A 17,045-nucleotide genomic window follows, 5' to 3' on the forward strand; every position below is an offset into this window, starting at 1 on the left:
GAAATGTCCGCTTTTTGTCTTTGATTTTGGATGCCTTGTGTGGTTTTGTAGATATCCTATGGACCTATCTCAAAGTTTTGCTTCGAGGGTCTGCTTCGAAACCGAAACTACCTGCTCGAGCATGATGGCAATTCCCTCGTGGTCAGATGCATGGCCATTGTGTGACGCAAAGCTCGTATTGGGGTACCGCAAAACGTACGACTGGCCTAGTCGCAAGAGCAGTTCCGATTCATCGGGTAAGGTGGTACGGATGTTTATTGCTTTGTTTTGCAGGTAATAAACATCTGTGGCAATTGTTGTTACACATTTATAAAATTGCCGGCCGAAAAGCAAGTTTGCCACGAGGAACGCAGGCTTAGAACGAGCCCAGAACTATGATGTTGGTGGTGTGCAATACACGTTGCAGAAGCGTTGCAGAAGCGTTGCGGGAAGGAACTAAATATGGCGGCCAGTGATTGCCACCTTCGGCACCGTGACGCACTTGGGCGAGCAGGCAGTTAATCACCTTGGTGCGCGATCGCCGAGAGCACTTAAAAACTACGGCCGCTAAAACACAACGTAACAAGCTGAAATCGGCCGGACGTCTGAAAACGCAGGAGAAAAACGCGGCGAGAGAAGTGACAAACATGGACAGCTTTCTGAAAACGAAGATGACATCAGGACACAAGGTTGCTTGGCAAACAGCCAATCCGCTGAATGCCCGCTGAGAAGCTGGTGGCAGCATTTTTAATATCGGTTTTAGAGCGGATCGCGGTTGCCCATTATTGCAATATTTTGGCAGTGCTCGTATTTAGTCTCCGTAAATCGATATTATTCATATACTTTGATTAAACTTTTGACCGCAGTTATACCCTTTAAACGCGTCGGCGGGGGTGCAGAGAGGCACGCGAAAGCCTCACCTTACTTTTCGGAAAAATAGGATTCTGAGGGAAACGCGAAAGCAGCTAGAGCACGCGTTGGAGACATATACGCAACAATACCGCACGTGAAAAACGGGGCGTGACAAAATAAGGGGGGGGGGGGGGTGGAGAGAGGCACGCGACAAAAATACAGTTCAGTAAACACAAGAAATAAGCGGACGACAAAACTACTGCTGACAAACGGTGCAGAACAAAGAAGACAAAGGAATACGCCGGAATTCAATATACGACCAATGAGCACGTGACATGTGTGTACGCGGCAACACAGCACATGTCAAAGAAAGTCCACGAGAGGGGTGCACAAAAGAACACATGACAAAAAAATTGCGGTGGCTTAGCTCGGCTATGCCATGTGCGCAGAAAATGAGAAACACTATGAGCGGCTCCGGTGCAGCGTCAGACTTGGCTACTGCGCAACGGAGGTGCACAGCTGGGCACGCGGCGGCGCCAGTGCTTCTGCCGCGGCTATGACGTCACTCCTCTGGAATGCGCAGACCGGCGAGGTGGGCGCGGCGGCGGCTCCCGCGCGCCAGCTGTGCGCCGTGTGACGTTACTGCTCCTCGCGTATGCGCAGCACGGAGCACGGCTCATCATGCGAGCCACGCGACACTGCTCAACCTCGGTCAGTGTATCTCACGCTACAAAAACGCTCAACACAAGCACCCACTACACAAGACCGTACGATCAACCTGCCATCACGACAATAGGGACCTTCATCAAACCGTTACCGCGTTCCGTGTCCCGCACTACTGGACCCTGTAAAGCATGCTTTAAGCGCGCCCCACGGTCTCCAGTAGTGCGTTACGCGGAACACGGTAACGGTTCGCTAAAAGGCCTTCCTGTGTTTAGTTATTCGGTAGGAGTACAGTGCACTAGAATACTTGGGTAGTATTGGGACCGGAGCGGCTCGGCGAAGGTAAAGTCACTTTAGGCAAAGGGAGCTCTGAGGGCGCGTGTATTGACAGTTTGTGGCGGCGCTGTAGTCGAGTCACCCGGAAAAAAAATCGCGCGGCCCGCCACGTTTGGCGGAAAACGCGTTTAAAACCGACAACGTTATGCTTTTTTTTTTTTTTTTTACTTTGAGCTGTGAGCGCGTCGGTAAGTTAACCACGACTTCATAGTTCCGTCTGTTCGATCGAAATATGTTTTGAATCTCGAGTGTTCTGATTTTGCGGATGGTGAGCGCGTAGGGGTAGCGCCGAAATGCCGTCGGCAAAACGGCGACGGAACTCTTGCTGTGCACCTGGTTGCCAAACGGACTACATCCGAGTGAAAGGAGTGAAAACGGCGTCCCTTTTCGGCGTTCCAAGGTACAGTGCCACGAGAGATCTTTGGGAAATCAATCTGCAACGATCGGACAAGCGTTTCGAAGAAACATGCGCTGTCTGCGAGCTGCATTTCGAGCTTCGCTTAATGCTTCGAGACGACGACCACATAATTGGAAAAAAGAGAGTGAGGGTTCTTTGTGGACACCCCGCGCTTACGCCAGACGCGGTGCCGACTCTGCTGCCAAGTGTACCCCAGGACCTGAGTAGTGACCCTCCCGCAGGCATACCTCGGCAAACCTCACTCATGAGGGCCCTCACTCACCCTCACTCACCCTCATCTTCACAGGTGAGGTGAGGGTGAGTGAGTTTTTGAACCAGGAAAATTCATGAGTGTGAGGGTGAGTGAGGGCCGTGAGGGCTGTGAGGGCGGTGAGGGCCGTGAGGGCTGTGAGGGCCGTGAGGGCTGTGAGGGCCGTGAGGGCCGTGAGGGCGGTGAGGGCCGTGAGGGCGGTGAGGGCCGTGAGGGCCGTGAGGGCGGTGAGGGCCGTGAGGGCGGTGAGGGCGGTGAGGGCCGTGAGGGCGGTGAGGGCTGTGAGGGCTGTGAGGGCCGTGAGGGCTGTGAGGGCCATGAGGGCGGTGAGGGCGGTAAGGGGTATGAGGGCCATGAGTGCGTGAGGGGCGTGAGGGCGGTGAGTGGCGTGAGAGCCATGAGTGCGTGAGAGGTGTGAGGGCGGTGAGTGCGTGAGGGGTGTGAGGGCCATGAGTGCGTGAGGGCAGTGAGTGGCATGAGAGGCGTGAGGGCCGTGAGGGCGGTGAGGGCGGTGAGGGCCGTGAGGGCGGTGAGGGCTGTGAGGGCCATGAGGGCGGTGAGGGCGGTAAGGGGTATGAGGGCCATGAGTGCGTGAGGGGCGTGAGGGCGGTGAGTGGCGTGAGAGCCATGAGTGCGTGAGAGGTGTGAGGGCGGTGAGTGCGTGAGGGGTGTGAGGGCCATGAGTGCGTGAGGGCAGTGAGTGGCATGAGAGGCGTGAGGGCCGTGAGGGCGGTGAGCGCATGGGGTGTGGGAGGGCCATGAGTGCGTGAGTGCGGTGAGTGCGTGAGGCCCCCTTCAGATCGAGCATCTTTCTCAGCAATTTTGGTGTTAATGGCGGGTTGTTCTCTAGTTTTCCCTAGATCGACACGCATTGCTGAGATCGGGTCCGGCTCGAAATAAGCAAGCAACTCGGAGCAATTCGAATGCGTTTGAAGCGGCTGCATCCAATCAGGGACGCAAAATGTTCACGTGATACCTCGTGCCGGTGATGATGACACCGAAAGACTAGGTTCTCGTTTGAAATTGATCGTTTTTTTGTGGAAATAAACTGTTTCAGAAAGGTGCATTAGTATTCTTAATGAGATTTAAATGCATAAAAACACGTTTATAACGCGTAATTGTGTCTAAATAGCGCAAGAAAAATAAAATGTTATGATGACGATGGCAAATTGCAGCAATTGGTTGCTGCGTGTGATCGCAGGCGGCCCGTGTTGCTGGTGTTGCGACGTAAAGTTTCTGGGCGAATTTGCCCCATCCGAAGCTGGCCTGAGTGGCGTGAGGGCCATCAGTGCGTGAGGGGAGTGAGGGGTGTGAGGGCCGCAAGGGCGGTGAGGCGCGTGAGGGCAGTGAGGCGCGTGAGGGCGGTGAGTGGCGTGAGGGCGGTGAGTAACGTGAGGGCGGTGAGTGGTGTGAGGGCGGTGAGTGGCGTGAAGGCGGTGAGTGGCGTGAGGGCCGTGAGGGCGGTGAGTGGCGTGAGGGCTATGAGTGTGTGAGGGCCGTGAGGGCGGTGAGGGCCGTGAGGGCCGTGAGGGGGGTGAGGGTGGTGAGGGCCGTGAGGGCGGTGAGTGGCGTGAGGGCGGTGAGTGGCGTGAGGGCGGTGAGTGGCGTGAAGGCGGTGAGTGGCGTGAGGGCGGTGAGTGGCGTGAAGGCGGTGAGTGGCGTGAGGGCCGTGAGGGCCATGAGGGCGGCGAGTGGCGTGAGGGCTATGAGTGTGTGAGGGCCGTGAGGGCGGTGAGGGCGGTGAGGGCCGTGAGGGCCGTGAGGGGGGTGAGGGTGGTGAGTGGCGTGAGGGCGGTGAGTGGCGTGAGGGAGGTGAGTGGCGTGAGGGCCATGAGTGAGTGAGGGGCGTGAGGGCCGTGAGGGCGGTGAGGGCAGTGAGGGCCGTGAGGGGCGTGAGGGCCGTGAGGGCGGTGAGTGCGTGAGGGTCGTGAGGTTCAGTGAGTGTGAGTGAAGGGCTGAAGGTGAGTGTGACTGTGAGGGTGAGGGTGAGTGAGGGGCTGAAGGTGAGTGTAGCTGTGAGGGTGAGGGTGAGTGAGGGGCTTAGGTGAGTGTGGCTGTGAGGGTGAGGGTGAGTGAGGGCGACCTAAAATGCCGACCTCTTCCCGCAGGACGAGAGGAAAGGAATCGAAAGGCAGGTCCACCAGAGCCCATCGCCGAAAAGTTGTCGGGGCTCGCTCGGGAAACTGACCCGTTGTCACCAGTAGTGAACAGCGAAGCTCCTGTCGTGATCCCACAAGGCATCGATCGCGACGCATCTAGGCGCCCTGAATAGGGAGTATTCACTGGCGGCCATACCTGTGTGCGCGAATGCTGAGCGCGTGCTGACGGCGAGCTTCGACAGTTCTTTTGGAACGTGCATTCCGCACAATCAAGAGTGTCGGTCTTAGCAGCCTATTGATGTGAGCTTGTTCTGAGCATGCGCTCTAAACAGCCCCCACATATATGGCGTCCAGTGAATACTCCCTATAGGCCAACTCCTTACTGGGCTGTTCACAAGCTCTGCAACTTCGACGGAGTTGTTTATTTGGAGGCTGCTCTTGATCCGAAGTCTAAAGCCTGGTTCAGACAGTTGCGTTTGACTGCGTTGCGGCTGCGAGGAACCAAAACATCCCTGCTGGTTATATCGCGTGCCAAGATGATTCCTTGAATCGAATTCTACGCTTCATACGAAGCACAGATGTGTGGGGGACTCGCTTTCGGTTCTCGACGCAACGCAGTCAAACACACTCAAACGCAAGTGTCTGAACCGGCCTTAACAAGATCAGCATCGAAAGGGCGGTGTTTATTGGTTTCGACAACTTGCCTGGGCCGGTTTTCTCGAAGCGATGGTAAACCCATTTTGGTAAACCACGGTGCCTAGGAAGGGAAAAGTACCTAGCGGTACTGTAATAAACGGCTGGATATAGAACAACAATTATTTTTGATTGGGCAATAAGATGCGCCATCTATCGGTGAAACAAGCCAGTCATTTTGTTTATACTCTTTTTCCGCTGGTTGTCATCGATCTAGTATGGTATTTTAAGTCAAAATATAGTATTGTTGTACTTGAAGACCAATTTATTTGCTTCCGATGGTACGAAGAAATTTTAGCTACTATGCTAGAGTTTGTCGACAAATATTCGGAAATGTAAGAAACATTTCCTTCAATATGTTTCACCATAAACAACGCATAACTTTCCCGTGTTTCTTCCAATCTGGCAACGCCGGTGCTGTAGTCTCGTTTTCGTTCCTTGCGACGCACGTTTCTGCGATTCCTGCTGATCTAAATTAACTGTTTGCCCTCTCTTCCGTTTGCCCAACCAATTCACCGGTGACGAGAAGCTAAGCTTCTCGTCACCGTTGAAGTGCTGGCCACCGAGGATATGTAGAAACCTCAATGCTGTCGGCATACTGTCGGCGCACTGTGAACAAAAAAACGGTACAATGTCTCAGCTGTTCACCCGGAACGAAGACTTTATTGAGGATAACCCCCTTTCTCCGCAAAGTAATCGCTGCTCACGAGTTGGCGTGCATAGTGTAACAAATTAAACATCTTAGTATAAATATGTACCAACACTCGTTCGCAAAACATTTTTTTACTCACCATAAAAACACTTGCAAGGCTTATGTACCGTCATATGTCTTGGATCCCGAACTGCTGAAGAGTGATGCGTTCGCGGAATGCTGGCGTCGGTTAGTTTAGTAGTCCCTCTGAACTATCGCTTTGCTTGACGTGCTAATAGGTTGATGGTGAGTCATTAATATAACAGCCGGATCGAAATGAATGTTCAGCAGAACCAAGCAGAACTATTAGCCCTTATTACGCGACGCCGCGGCCATTTTGCTTCTAGGTACTGCTTCTCCCTCGGCGCCCCTGCTCTCCTAGTCACGTGACCTGGAATTCCCCCTTCTAGGGACAATAGTTAACTTTAAACCAAGGTTCGCGTTCGAGAAAACGGGCCCTGATATAGTATGCCAAGTATACTTTCAGGGCAATGCATGCGCTGCACATTGTAACCATGTATTTGAATGCCGTGCTGTAAACTATTATAACTTTTACCTTGCCTTATTTACTTGTGCTATCGTTTCCTGGTCTAAATGATGTGAAAAAGTAACTTCTTTTCTTTATCCAATCGTATAAAGCTTCACTTTTTCAGCCCATGGTGTCTTAGTTTTTGGACTTAATTTCAATGTTAAAACACGTGAGAAAAATTGTCACGGCTTAAGTTATAAGCCATTTCTTAATCGTGAACGTCGAGTGGTCCTCGGATGGTCGTGGCAGCAATAAAGAAATATAAGATAATCATCTCTTTGCGGCCGTCGCTTGAGTGGTTTGTCGCAAAAATGAACACAAGGATGAGTGACAAGCGAATCGAGCTGATTACGGTCCAAAAGACGAAGAAGACGGGCAGAAAAGAAGACAGAGAAGTTAACCTGGAGTACTCAAAAACATACTAAAACGATCTCGGGCTTTAGTATGTGCCGTTTCGTTCCACCATAAAATAAAATATAAAAAAAAGAAACTGCTTTTGAGTTTTAGATATCCTTGCCAAATATCTAATGTTTGGCCTTTTGGAAGCAAGAAAATGGGCATTTCATTTAAAATGCTCACCATCCGACGAACCATAAGTCGCAGCTAATTCTACGCTGAAACTACTTGCAATCCGCTTCTTTAAAGTCGCAATTTTTTTTTTTTATGTGAAGGCAGAGTAATGTAGGTTGTACCGTCCAATACCTTGAAGCATCATGTTGCTAACGGTCGTGCCGCAGCGTCATTGATTCCGCGGTACGACCGCTGGCAGGTCAGAGCTGTATCAGAAATCCTTATGTGCAGTCTACACTCTAAAAAATGCTTGCACGTCTACTTACCCGCAAAACACTCAAAGAGCCAATCATTGCAATCTACAAAACCAACTCGGGCGAATGATGAGGCGGAAAATCTGTTTAGATCTTAAAATTAAATTTGCGCTGTGGCATTACGCAATGCAAGCATGACGCTTTGTATTAATGCCACAGGGCAGACTTAATTTTTAGGTCTAAACGAATGTTCCGCCTCATCATTCGCTGAACTGATTTCCTATATCGCAATGATTGGCTCCTTGAGTGTTTTGCGGGTAAGTAGGCGTGCAGGCAATTCTTAGAGTGTACCCAAAGCGGCACCATCAAATTCATATTTTCCCGCCTGCAGCCGCGCACGCGCACACCTTCTGAGTAACACGCCGGTCTCGACACTTGTCCCGATCAATACCACGCGCCTCAGGCGAGCCGCTCCGGTCCCACCACTACCCAAGTGTTCTAGTACACTGTATAGGGAGTATTCACTGGCGACCATAGCTGTGTGCGCGACTGCTGAGCGCGTGCTGATGGCGAGCTTCCACAGTTCTTTTGTAACGTGCATTCCGCACCTTCAAGATTGCCGGTCTTAGCAGCCTATTAATGTAGGCTCGTTCTGAGCATGCGCTCTAGACAGCACCCACAAATATGGCGCCCAGTGAATACTCCTTATACTCTGTTTCACCTAGTGTCGTACCGCAGAAAAGGCTACAAGCGCGAGTTCCTTGCTCTATAGGGCACATCTCGGCGGCACAAGCTCTCGTGCACCAAGGGCAGCTGCCAACGCTATGAGCTCGCGCTCCTAACCTTCGCTGCGGTACAACATAAGGTGAAACCAACGTTACTAAAACACTCAGTTGGGAAACTCGCCGTCGAAACCTGGGCCGCTGGCGTCCACCGAGACAGAGCTAAATGCGACAACAGCGCCACTCTTTGTCACTTGTCTGTACTGTGGTCACCTTGAGCTTTTTGAAAGCCCGTTTTTGCGTAAAAACAAACGGAAAAGACCCTTTTTGTATGAAATTTATTGGAGTTTAGTACAAAAAGAGGGGCGCGTTATGTTTTTAAAATCTTTGGTTTGCAAGGTCTTGCGGAACAATTAGTATTGTTTTTATACAACCACGCCCCAGCGGTCCTTTCAGGTAGCACGTCCCGACCTAGGTGCATTTTAACTTCGGTAGATGTTCGCGGCGCGTCCGCCGGGGGTGGCACCCCTGTAACCTCTTCCGCTGTATCTGTTCTTAGAGCCAAAATAGGTGTCACGTGCAGTTCCTCCAGTGGCCGCTGCGGGAGAACTGGTGGCGTTGTGTTCGTCATTAGCTCGGTGCTCGGAGACAGATTGGGGCCACTTTTTCAAAGCTGTCTCTATTGGAGTTTGCCAACTGAGTGTTTCAGTAACGTTGGGTGAAACGGAGTGTAGTAGTGCTGCACTCCAAAACACCAACGCCGTGAGTGTACTTTTTCTCGTAGCATTCGCGGAGAGCCTGCCATCTACGGAGAGAGCTCGGCATATGACGGGGCCCAAATAAACAGAATATATAACAAGCGCGATGGACGTGACGGTGACGTCTGAAACGTCTTGCCCAAATCTTACATCGCAGCCGCTTTTTTTCTTTTTCGCATCTTTTTTATAACATTGTCTTACCGATCGAAGCATTTGCCAGGCTATCTTTCCTCTAGATTGCATTAACTGGCTCTCGAAACTTGCTGCCGGAAAATTGCATCGTAAGAAAAACACAAGAGCGGACATTAGGTTTAGCGGAGCAGAAGGGCTTATTAGGCCCAATTAAAATGGTGCGGAATCTAATGCGTGGAGGTTCATTGGGAATCAGGCGGAGCTGTGTTTTGTGTGGGCGATCATGCTGATACAGGTGGCGCTGACAGTTGCTCCTCCCTAGGGTGCCTGCATGTCTGTTTGTCTGAGGGTGAAGACATCCATTGTTGCCCTGAATGCCCAGCGCGTGACGCTCTCGCGCACTCGGTGCGTGACTTGAGCGGTAAAATGGCGTCTATGCATTAGCCAAAGCTACGCGCTCGAGCTGAGTGACACCGGGTTGCGCGCACTTCAAAATGCATAAAAAAACGATTGAGCGGTAAAATGGCTGAGATGTCACCACTCAAGCAAAAGCGCGCGTGTGTATGAAGGCACTCTACTCCTCCCCTTCCTTCTGTGACGTCAGCAACATGGCGCCTTCGAATGAGTGGGCGTAGTGATCAGCCAATTCCCTTTGCGAATTCGAGGTTGGATTCAGTTTCTTAAGTTGGAACACGTAAAAGCGCTGTATTGAAGTCACACCGCTGCAATGGCGTTCCTGTCGTCGCGGTGCACTGCGAGACTTGCAAACGGGCGAGAGAAATGCAGAGACGCTTGCAGACAATCGACGCGTTAAACTTAGCCTCGCAGCTTCTACAGAAAAAAAAAAGAAAAAAAAAAGGACGCGGTCTACAAATGACGTGATCCTAATCGAGCAGTTGGAAACACTCTGAAATCTGGGTACTACAACAGCGCGTGCGCAGACGCCCCCGCGATTCTGGTTCCAACATGCACACGAGCAGTAGTACCACAGTTGGTGCGTGCAAACGCGGACTTGTTTGTAAACAGCCTGTCGATCTACGAGCGTATACGCTCCCCCTTCATAACCCGCAGTGATTGACTCATTTATAGACGCTTTGCAGCAGCTGTGCATGGACGCCGCCATAACTGACCTTCAGTTTCTGTTTTCTCTTATTCGTTTATTTCACTTCATCATTGCCATAGCAGGCCAGGTTATTGCCATATTACATTCAACTGTGTCCTTTTCTAAAGCATCGGCCTTTGTAGAGGATCGTCAACTACTGTTTCAGTTGCTCGGCCTCTCGGTAAGACAAGAGAAGGTCAGCAATGGCGGCTGTAATTTGGCGCGTGTGTAAAGCGTCTATAGGTGCCGTGCGGCAAAGTAACAAAACGCGCTGAATGTGTTTTTGTTCTCTTAAACGTAGCCGTTGCGTTATACGCTGTTCCACCTGACACAGCTATACAATATCCAATATCGTTCGAGCGAATTTTATGAGCGTGCGAGCAAACAAAGACAAAAAGTTTTAGCGTCCAACTGATGCAGCTATAATCTTTCGCGCTCTCTCTGTGAACATAGAAAGACGTGAGCCCGCCAGCAGCAAGACGAAGGAACCGGTCTCTGGGCGTCTTCTGTTTTACGCATTTTTTTATAGAGCGACGTTTGCGTGGCCTCTGTTACGTAATAAAGATAGCTATAATCACGGCTGAAGTCGGGCGAGCCGCGGCGGTATAGCTTTGCGCCTGCATCGTCCGGAAGACCGGTGGCGACTCTTGCCAAGCGGCGGGATGCGATCCAAGGTTCGTAATCGGTCGCCGGTGTCTAACCAAACCATCATTCCCACTGCTCGTACATCATACAAGGTGTTCGCTGCAGAGATGGTGACCTAAAGAAAGGGTGTACGGGCCAAAACAGCTAGGGTGTTCAAAATGCACCTCTGTTAATGGGTGTTACAGATACACCCCTGTTAATGGGTGTTACTGGTACACCCCCGTCAATGGGTTTTGAAGACACACCCCCAATCAGTGGGTGTTGAAAACGCACCACAATCAGTGCCTCGGTCTCGAGTCACCTGTGGTTAAAAAGAAGGGAAGGCGTGCAACCTGTGAGCAATGCTGAGCGACAAGCGACTGGAGAAAACTCACTTGACGAAGCAGGCGATACAATGAAGCTGTCTTCATGCATATAATACCCAGTAGAAAGTGAGGTCGTGCAATGGTGTTCTCTTCCTACGAGCCTTGACTGAACAAGCATTGGCCTCGCGCACGCTACTGCATGGCCCACTGATTAACTTAATAAACATGGTCCAGTAAGTGTCTTTCTTGGACTGCCTTACTGCCTTACTGGAGGCACGCGGGGCAGTTTGATTGGTTTTATATCAAGTTGTAATAACTGCGCCTCGCACATCATCTGGCCCACTATTCTTACAGATGCTTGCTCACTGAAAGCACGGAAGAGGAGGCTACCATTGTACTGGCTGCACGTGTGCAGTGCAGTGATTGACCAGGCTGCAAAAAATCCGTTTAGAAGCAAACATGCTATATTACGTTTGCTTCACACATATGCAAGCTTCGAACATGTCTGCAGGCAGTTTTTGTATGACCTACGTGACCGTCGAACGATAAAGAAACAGGCCTCAGGCACTGTCTTCAGACTGTCTTTTGTATGATGGACTATAGCATCGGGACCACGGCTTCAGCGAGTAAATAATCTGGTTATATTTAGAAACCGAAGAGCAAAACAAAAAAACAAACAAAAAACTATAGGTTTGTGTTTTTCCGGACCGACCACACCTCAAGCACACCTACATACGCACCAAGCAGATGTGTACACTTCACTAAGTGGAAATACGGTAGAACCTATTATAACGTCACATATAGCGAAATTACGGATATAACGAAGCAAGGACGAAGAGCGCTTGTATTGCTGGTACAAGCATTTCAGTATAGTATATAGCTATACTCGACCGACTCTGTTAAGCCCTTCAAGACTCCCCCGAACGAGCCTAAGCCAAAATCCAGCTCCTCTCGGACTGCACAGGCCGAAGCAGCCTCCTCGTCGATGGACTGTCTTAATAGCAGGCAATTTGAAATTGCCGACCGAGCTCGAGTGCGGTGACATCGAAGGACCGGACGCTCGCTATTCCGGACTGGATGGCTTCTTAGTTACGCTGTGTCTACCACTTACGTACTTAAAGTTACAACACGCTGCCAAAAAGTACCGACTCGAGCATGTGGCTTGATGTGGTTGCGTTTCACGCACTTTAGTCACTCACGCCTTAACCTAACCTAACCTAATTTCCAGTAAAATATTTCTTGAGAGTGCTGCCTTCCTAATATGTTATTATTAAAATGGGCCCAAACTAGCCAAAGGTTATGGACCCAAATGGTTCTCAATAATTTGTATGATGCAATAAACTCGATTGATTGACTGATAACCCAATTTGACCTTGCATGGCCTAGCCTAGCCGAACATATAGCATACGCAAATTGACATTTTGAGTCCGACCAATTTTACGCCAAGTCATTGTGATATGCGGGGAACAATATGCGAGGGCACATTTTAGAGTGCATGGCTAAGGTACACTACACTGCATGTGAGAAAAATGTCCGCGCGTCTACTTTTGCCACAGAGCGTTCAGAAGGAAAATCCTCCCGAACTACGGCTCGGCGAGTGATGAAGCCGAGAAGTTGTTTTAGATCTAAACAGGAGGTCGGCATGAGGCGATGCTCCGCGTCTCGTACACGTCCTTTTAAAAATTGGGAATCAGGCGGAGCTGTGTTTTGTGTGGGCGATCATGCTGATATATGGCGCTGACAGATGCTCCTCCCCTTCCTTCTGTGACGTCAGCAACATGGCGCCTTTGAATGAGTGGGCGTATACTGATCAGCCATTTCCCTTTGCGAATTCGAGGTTGGATTCAGTCTCTTAAGTTGAAACACGTAAAGGCGCTGTATTGAAGCGTAAAGGCGCTGTATTGAAAATGAGCCAGGTCCATGTTCGGAGGGAAAATCCCTCGGAACATGGATATGAGGTCTGGAAAGACACACAAGAGTCAAGACCGTAGCTTTTGTTTGGCTCTTCAGTTTCTAATCATAGCCTGCTCTATAGTCACCCTTGGCACGCGTTCGAAAGGGAACGCCGAATGCCGGAAGCCGGCGTTTGGCGGTGGAACGCGTTTTGGAAGAGTGAGTAGAGAAAGCTTTGCACCTATACCCACTAATCTTTCCAACCAGAGCAGAGTCCTCGTCTCCCTCACTTTCTATCCGTATACATATATCTTGCACTGACATCACATCGCGTACTTTTGGCCACCATGAAAGAGAGAGAGAGGGAAGCTGTTCTTGTAAAAATTTTGAGTGACTGTTTAATCTTCTATATTCTTCTGGGAGGAGAGTAGCAACGGGTCTGGGCAAATCTAGGAGACAAAGGAGGATCCTGGAAAGAGGAGAGCTCCTTCTTCCCCTCTTCTCTGGTGGCTATCGGAGCGCTCTTTGGATACCGCCATCTACAAGCCACGTATAGCCTTGACAACCTGGCACAGAAAAGAAAGAAAAGAACAACAGTGAGTTATCATCTGGATATTTACTGAATGCTCACGTCAACAGTGAGTTGTCGTGTGGGTATTTATTGAATTCTCACGTCATCGAGGCCCTATTTTCTATGCAAATTACTAAAACCAATATCTAAGACAGTTTTTTTTTTCGATTTGCTACATCCGTTTGTTGTCCTCCACGGGCTCAATACTAGGAAGGAACGTCTTTAAATAAATGAACAAAAAATGTAAAAAAAAAACAGTATGTACCCACTTTCCTGCAAAACACTCAGGATAGCCAATCGCGCCAATCTATGAAAAAAGCACATGGCGAGAAAAAAAAAAAAAAAAACAGCGCAAAAGGCAAGGACAAAGGAGGATCACACAGGACAGGACAAGCGCTTGTCCTGCCGTGTTTGTTCCTTTTTGTGTCCATGTTTATAGACCCTTTTGAAATTCACGTGCCGATTATTAGGAGGTCAGGAGCACTGCACAATGGCGGAACAACTGCATCGAGGAACGTGCGAAGTAATTTCATATAAGATAGCGAACGTCGGAGCGGGCCCAACACTGCGAGCCGACGAGCCACTCAAACAACGTCGAAAGTGCAACGTCACTGCGCTCATCCCTTTTTTCTGCGTTTTTTTTAGTGTTCCGTTACATTGAGGTTTAAGTCCGCCATTGTGGAGGGATTCCACAGCTGCCACTAGAGGGCAGTATTTCGAAAGGGGTCTATTACACTGTTTTCGCTCATCATACATACAACGCCTACCAACTAGCTCAGCTTTCAACTTCATTACTGGGGAAGGAATTCGGCGAACGACAGGCATAAAGAAATGACCGCATCTCCACGTGGTGAACGATGTTGATTGGGGCGAAGCTCTGGTGGTGCTGATGATACTGATTTTATTGTTCATAGGTAGTGCTCATGGTGCTGATTTTTTGTTTCGTCGATAAGCGTTGAGCCAATGCATGCAAAGCTTAACGCGATTATATACGCGTTTGACCGCAGCGCCCTCCCCTGTATAGACGTTGAGCGGCTACATGCAACGTTTTATCCATGATCCCCAGCTCTTGAGTTACTACCACATCTCAGAGCCCCCTACTCGTCCCGCAGTCGTGGCCGAGTGGTTAAGGCGATGGACTAGAAATCCATTGGGGTCTCCCCGCACAGGTTTGAATCCTGTCGACTGCGCAAACATTTTTTTTTCTTTTTTAAGAAGACAGATGGGATGGCAATCGATGTGAGCACGGACGCCGGACAAGGCTAGACCCTAAGGAGCTTCGCCCCTAAAAGTCTACGGATGATTGGTTCGGCAAGTAATCACCTTCTAAGACGCTTTCAGCTTAGGGAGAGAGAGAAAAGGAGAGAAGGAAAGGCCAAAACGGAAGTACACACACAAAAGGCTTATCGTCTGGGGCATCAATGACCACAACGAGCGGATTTGTCACTTGTACCCAAGGTTGATAGTGCAGTGAATGCTATGTCTTGCCTTGGATTTGAGGAAGGTGCCGCGTTCTGTCTTATCACCAGCTTCTACACTGTAGTCACGTGACCCTAACCGGAGAGACGATTGGCCTAAAGCATGCATAGTGTCTACCCCGCTGTCAATACCGAGTGAACAGGACAGCTCCACGAAGTCCAGCTTTTGAACTATCAAAGAAGCTGTCCAGCCCGAAAGTGACCCAAAACGATGCAAGCTTGAAGATGCTATGTTTTACGCCCTATAACCCACATTATAATTTTAAATGAAAAATCAGAGCCCAGCTCTTGAGGGGGAGTGGGGAAGGGTACTGGGTGGGGAAGTCATGTGACCTCGGGGGGGTGGGGTCACGTGACCTGGGGGGAGTCACTCACGTGACCTCGGGGGGGGGGGTAGCGTGACCCCCCCCTCCCCGAGGTCACCGAAGGTACCCGAGGTCCTCCCGAAGGTCCTCGGGGGGAGGGCGAGGGGTGGTCGTGGTTATGCCGACGCCGATGGGGACGGCGACGCCGACGCCGCTCAAGCCGGAAACGGGCACCTAAGAGCTGCGCTCTAAAAATAAGCGTGACTATTTTTTGCGCACGATGTCCACAGATAAATAAATAAATAAATAAACAGTTATATATTTTACCAATAAATTAAAAAAAATATTGCGTACACTCTTAGGTTCGCGTTTTTAAACTTCAAATTTTTGTACGAAAGAGTTACACATAAAAGACACCACGGACAGCACATCTTCGGACTTTCAACACACGATGAATCGCCGACGGTCGCAAAGGGAAGGTTCCGATGCTGCGCGAATGGTTTTTGAAAGATGCTGCGTATTGTACTCTTGGCGCAACGGCTTCGCAGCCGTTCGAAGGGAAAAGGATTCGGGACGACGAAGTAGCGTCTTGCATCTTGAGTAAGCTAACGTTTCGTGTTTCCCCGCTGAGTTTAGCGGAAAGACATGCACAAAATTAGTTTCACTGCTAGATTTAGCGGAAAAATTGACGTCACGTGACATAAGCACCAATTCAATTTCCCGCTAAATTTAACGGGGCGGTTACACCGATGCCGACGGCGGCGCCGACACCGCTTAATGCGGAAACGAGCGCCTAAGAGCTGCGATCTAAAATCCATTATTTGATTAACTCGCTTTACGATCTTATGCACTTCATCATATTATCACACGTTAAACATACAATCAAATTTTATTTGTCTTTCAATCTTCAAGATGCACAATTGATTAATTGGTCCAAATACCTGGAATAGCTTCACTTTAAGGATGTTAACAATAGTTAACCAACTACGTGAGACTCATGCAATATAGATCAATCAACTAGTGTCTTGGGCGAGTACATATGACATCTTGCTTGCCCGACCGAAACGGGCCCATATATCATTAGCAGGGGATATATTGTTACCCATATATGTCGTATATGGCAGTATTTGAACTTTTATACAGAGATATATGGCTGTATTTGCATGCGTATATGGCGATATATGACTGTATTTTCACACTTCTTTGGCCATATATGGCAGTATTTGTCTACTTATATGGCAACATATGGCCGTATTTACGCACTTCTGTGGCCATATATGGCAGTATTAGCCTTCTTATATGGCGATATATGACCATATTTACGCACTTCTATGGCCATATATGGCAGTATTAGCCTTCTTATATGGCGATATATGGCCATATTTACGCACTTCTGTGGCCATATATGGCAGTATTTGCCTTCTTATATGGCGATATATGACCGTATTTACGCACTTCTATGGCCATATATGGCAGTATTAGCCTTCTTATATGGCGATATATGGCCATATTTACGCACTTATGTGGCCATATATGGCAGTATTAGCCTTCTTATATGGCGATATATGGCCATATTTACGCACTTCTATGGCCATATATGGCAGTATTAGCCTTCTTATATGGCGATATATGGCCATATTTACGCACTTCTGTGGTATGGCGCACCGTGAATTCACGAGGGCGCCCATCAAACCAGTCGGCCAATCTTGGCCGCGACACGATCACATGGTCGTGTTGCCGCGGGGTCGATCGGGATCTCGAATTCGGCTCCCGACGCGCCGCTTTCTCTCCAAGCCACTGGAGGGCGCTGCAGGCGCCCCCGTGGCAGGCGAGGAGAAACCTCCTCGCCCATCGATAGAT

The sequence above is a fragment of the Ixodes scapularis genome, unplaced genomic scaffold (genome assembly GCF_016920785.2).
Source record: "Ixodes scapularis isolate PalLabHiFi unplaced genomic scaffold, ASM1692078v2 PGA_scaffold10__122_contigs__length_95168666, whole genome shotgun sequence".
NCBI classification, from domain to species: Eukaryota; Metazoa; Arthropoda; class Arachnida; order Ixodida; family Ixodidae; genus Ixodes; species Ixodes scapularis.